Below are 5,685 nucleotides of genomic sequence, written 5' to 3' on the forward strand. Positions count from 1 at the left end.
CACCCGTTCGGACTACTCCTGATGGATACAAACTTACCCAAAATCCAACCAAACTTCAATTGTATACATTTTCTCATCAAATAGATCAAACTTTACTACAATCATCAACAAATCGAAATCCAACATTTACTGAACCAAAATAGCAATTGAACCCCCGAAGAAATCCAATTTAACACTAATTGACCAAAATATCATTAAAACCCTTAAAGAAATCCAATTGAACACTAATTGAACCAAAATAATATTAAAACCCTTAAAGAAATCCAATTGAACACTAATTCAACCAAAATAACATTAAAACCCTTAAAGTTATCCAAATCAACATCAATTGAACCCAAATAGCACTTAAACCTTTAGGGAAACCAATTCAACATCAATTGAACTAAATCATAATTAAACTCTTAAGAAAACTAATTCAACATTAAGGTATGAATCAAAATAGTCCAAAAATTACAATTGTGAACTCATTTCCTTCAAACTTGAACACAAACTCAAATCAACAACCAATACTCAAATCATTTCTAGGAAAACCCTTAGGAGACAAATTCATGGAAATTTATATCTCAATATACATATATTTATACATGCAAACTAAAAACTATTTGATAGTTACTTACCTTAGCCTAAATTTGAGAACAACACCACCAAAACCCTAAATCTGTCCCAAATCTGCTTAGCCCGTATTCTCTATACACTGCTCCAAATCAAAATCCCTCCGGTCAGAAGTTGCTTCTATGTGTCTAGAGTCTCTAGAGAACATTTGAGATGATTTGGACGGTTAGATATCCGGCAACACTCAAAACGGTGGAGCTGCCCTGTTTTTGGCGGTGGTTGAAAGTGGAGAGAGAATGGAGGAAAATGGAGGAGGAAGAACAATGTTGATAACATCGAGATATTATTTACGGGATCAAAGAGGATGGTTACCAAAACGACTGCGTATTCGGATGATCCGGAAAGCAATGGCGTCTCATGCAAGCCATCCGAGTGGCGGATCACACAGATTCCACCACACGCTATCCGTAGTCAAACCTACGGGAGACTCGCCATTATGCCTCGATCCGCCCGTCGAGCAGTTGAGCCGATTCCCAATAAAGGCAATTAATAATCCATTAATAAGCTAACGGTCATACTTGAATAAGATCAGTAACCGCCATTAATGAGCCATTAATGGAGACTTTCTGGTTAGTAGGAGTTACGACTACATGACTATAAATAGCTTGCATCCCAAGCTATTGAGGTACACACTTTTACGCTCTCCTTAAACCCTACTTTGTCAATACATTTTATTCTCTTCTCATATAGAGACTTTGGCATCGGAGCTTCCCCCCGTCGAACCCAACGACGCCCCCAGGGAAGGATTCCGATCAAGAGTTCAACACCAGTCATCAAATGTAGAAGGTAGTTTTTGATCAAATGATTAATAATTCCGAATTAATCCTATATAAAGGCCTTGATTTGAGTGGATAATTATTCACTTTGGTCCTCCAAAAATCTATTTTTTTTAAAACTTACCCTAAACTTATAATTGTTAGAAAAATGTGAAATTACCCTCAAAACTATACCCGTAACACCCAATTAATCGACTAATCCTAAAACGAATATAATATAACTTAGGGTTCGGGGTATAATAAATAAAAAATTAAGGACACGGACGTGACAATTCTCCCCACCTTAGAGAATTTCGTCCTCGAAATTTTACTTACCCGAAGAAGTGAACAAATGTGGGTATTGGTGTTTCATATCCGCTTCTCTTTCCCAAGTTGCTTCCTCCCAAGAATGTCTGTGCCACAATACTTTCACCAGTGGTACTGATTTATTCCGTTACACTTTTTCCTCTCTAGCCAAGATTGCTACTAGTTCTTCTTTATAAGTCAAATCCTCTGAAAGTTCGATTGGTTGCTCTTGGATAATGTGATTTGGATCACTTCTATACCTCCGTAACATTGACACGTGAAATACATCATGAATGTTTGAAAGATTCTGAGGCAACTTCAAACGATAAGCAACAGGTCCAATTCTTTCTACAATTTCATACGGACCAATGAATCTAGGGCTCAACTTTCCTTTCTTGCCAAATCGGAGTAAACCCTTCCACGGTTATACTTTCAGAAATACTTTATCTCCCACACTGTACTCAATCGGTCTACGTTTCAAATTTGCATAACTCTTTTATCTGTCTTGAGCTTTTTTCAATTTTTACTGGATAATTTGTACCTTTCAGTCGTCAATTGCACTATCTCAGGCCCCAATAACTGTCTTTCACCCACTTCGAACCAACATAACGGAGTCCTACACCTTCTTCCATATAATGCCTCATAAGGTGCCATATCAATGCTAGACTGATAACTATTATTATATGCAAACTCCATTAAAGGCAAATGCACATCCCAGCTACTTTGGAGATTCAAAATACTAGCTCTTAACATATCCTCCAAAGTTTGAATTGTACGCTCACTTTGACCACCTGACTGTGGATGGAAGGCAGTACTAAAGTTTAATTTAGTTCCCAATGCATCTTGAAAAATAGGCCAAAATCTTGATGTAAAACGAGGATCCCTGTCAGACACAATAGAAACTGGCACACCATGAAGTCTCACAATTTCTTTGACATACAGTTGTGCCAACTTTTCTAAAGAGAAAGTTACCTTCACTGGCAGAAAATGGGCTGATTTCGTCAATCTATCTACAATTACCCATATAGCATCATTACCATGTTACGTACGAGGCAATCCACTAACAAAATCCATTGTAATATGCTCCCACTTCCATTCCGGAATAGGAAGTGATTGCAAAGTACCAGTAGGTCGTTGATGTTCGGCTTTGACTTGTTGGCAACTCAAACATCTGCTCACATATTCAGCTATCTCAATTTTTGTTAAGCCCAAAATATACCTAAAATATCATATATAAATACGTTAAATTTACATTAAAATCATGCTAATTATATTCATTTGGAATACTTTTACGTCTTTATTTACTTCTTTGATGCAAGGTACCTAAATATTTGGTAAAATCCAAATAGAAGCGAAAACGGAGCTAAAACGGAGCTAAAATGGAGGAAAAACCTTAAAAACGTACCGAGAATGCATATCAGCCAGAAGAACGCTCGAGGAGGATGAAAAACAGTCGAACGCCAGGGAGGAAAACTCTCTGTCGCGACTGAGATTCTTAAAATCTCAGTCGCGACTTACCGAGGCCAGACCGGGGGAAAACAACGTATTCAAGCTCGCCCCTATACCCCCTGTCGCGACTGAGATTTTCAGAATCTCAATCGCGACAGCAAGTCTTCCTGCACACAAAACACATGTTTAATTCAGAAAAACGCATCTGTTCGTTCGGATAAAAGCAACCCTTCACCAGCAGACACGACCCGTCATTTACAACCCTTCACCAACTATAAATAAGTGATCCATTTCAGAAATCAAGGTTGGTTAAGTTGGAAAAGTTAGAGAAATTAGAGAAGAAAGTTGTTATGTTGAGTTTCTGATTCAGGAAAGAATCAGAAAGTTAGATTTCATTTCTGTAAGCAATCGTGTTGTACACGAATTGTATTTAGATTAGTTATAAACACAGTATTAGTTTAGTTTTCATTCTGATAGTGGACGGGACCAGTCTCTATTCCAAAGATCCAGCGAGAAGAATTGACGGCTGAAGCGCATATGGTTTGACGAGCCTACGAAGTTTGAGAGAAAGATTGACGACCCGGATCTCAAAGTCTTCGTTACAATGCTATCCAAGTTTCTACTTCTCTGTTAACTTGTGAAAATTCACATTTCAATCAATGATATACTTATTTATTCAATATATTCTTACTGTTGTTATTTTGATATTGTTCTGACAAAATGATTTTCAAAATGATATATTGGTGTTTTTATTAAAACGTTCTATTCCATCTTATTCTTATAAGAACTTTGTTGAACACTTAACAAATTTAGTTTTTATGGATGACATGATCGCTGATCGCGGCTTATCAGAAGTAAAACACTAGTTTGATTAAGGTAGGAATCGTGTCTACGCTAGAGGGATTTCTATGGTTCGAAGCCATTTAATTGAGTAAATTATTATATTGTTACATGTCCATAATCTCACAAAGTTAAAGTTGTTTACTTTGCTTTATGAAAATAAGATCTATTTCATTCCGATTACGGAAGTATCTGTTTTGTAATCAAAATTCCAAGCGGAATTGTTCTCTAAACTCGATATAATCTTTCTATCTAATCCTAATTTACCAAAACCTATTCCATCAACTAAACGTATTTCTTTTATTAAATCTAAACACGTGATTAAACCGAATTAAATAAAGTTTTAGTTAAAAAGCGTTCCCTGTGGGTTCGATATCTTTTATTACTACAAGCGTATACCGTGCACTTGCGGAAATCGCCCAACAAGTTTTTAGCGCCGTTGCCGGGGAATGCCAAAAATTTTGACAAAATTTTAAATTTTTCGAGTTTTATTTCGAATCTGGGTTTAAACATATTTATTCTAACTTTTATAATTTAAAAGTTTTCCTATACTAATTTATTTATTTATCAAATTCTGTTTTGTAGGTAGTTTCGGTTCGTGCAAGATTTCAGGTTCATGCGCAGTTCTCGAAGTTCAGGCATTGCACCAGACCCTATAGACCTAGAAATTGAGAAAACCATTAGGAAGAACAAGAAAAATAAGAAAAACAAAAATAAGACCCCAGTAAAAACACATACCGAGCCAGAAAAAATGGCAGACCCACCAACACTTATGGAATACGCTAGGCCAGGTGTGGCCGGTGTAACCAATAGTATCGTTAGATCCAGAATCACCGCAAATCAATTTGAAATTAAGCCAGCTTTGCTTAATATGTTGCAAAATAATGTAACATTTTACGGGTTACCTAACGAAAATCCTAACACCCATTTAACAAATTTCCTAGAAATTTGTGACACATTTAAAATTCCAGATGTGACTGCAGAAGCAATCAAACTTCGCATCTTTCCTTTCACTTTGAAGGATAGAGCCAAAGAATGGTTAACTTCTATGCCAGCCGCAACTTTTGCCACTTGGGAACAATTAGCCCAAGCGTTTTTATCTAAATATTTTCCTTTAGCAAAAACCGCAAGAGTCATAAAGGAGTTAACATCTTTTTCTCAAAATGATAATGAGACCCTTTATGAAACTTGGGAACGTTTTAAAGAACTTTAACGTTTATGCCCACACCACCAATTACCCGCTGAACTTTTAATGCAAACATTTTACAATGGACTGAATCCTACAACTAGGGGTTCATTAGATGCTATGTCGGGGGGGGGGGGGGGGGGGGGGGGGGGCTATTTATGAAGAAAACATCAGCCCAAGCGAGAGAACTTTTGGAGGAAATGGCAATCGACAGCAGTATGTGGCCCGCGGAATGTGGACATATGCCGATGGCAAAACCATCATCCTCAACCTCATCGTCAGTTAAAGGTATAGTTGAACTTGATCCAGTCGCGATGCTACAAGCCCAATTTTCTTCTTTATCGCATAAAATTGACAAATTTATGGCACCACGCGATACCAATGGTAATCCAATCCAAACGGATGTGGATTACGAAAATATGAGTGAGATTGAACAGGTAAATTTTGTCCAAGGGCAAAACCAAACTAATAATCCTTATTCTAATACTTATAATTCTGGATGGAGGAATCATCCTAACTTTAATTGAAAAGATAACA

General features: G+C 37.0%; 1 non-coding gene across 1 annotated transcript; it reads right to left on the reverse strand.

Annotated features, from left to right (window-relative positions):
- Positions 1–5,091: 5,091 nt before the first annotated feature.
- Positions 5,092–5,198, reverse strand: LOC136210272 (small nucleolar RNA R71). Its single transcript, XR_010677977.1, has one exon. It is a non-coding gene; the product is annotated as a small nucleolar RNA R71 (small nucleolar RNA).
- Positions 5,199–5,685: the final 487 nt, after the last annotated feature.

The sequence above is a fragment of the Euphorbia lathyris genome, chromosome 10, assembly GCF_963576675.1.
Source record: "Euphorbia lathyris chromosome 10, ddEupLath1.1, whole genome shotgun sequence".
NCBI classification, from domain to species: domain Eukaryota; kingdom Viridiplantae; phylum Streptophyta; class Magnoliopsida; order Malpighiales; family Euphorbiaceae; genus Euphorbia; species Euphorbia lathyris.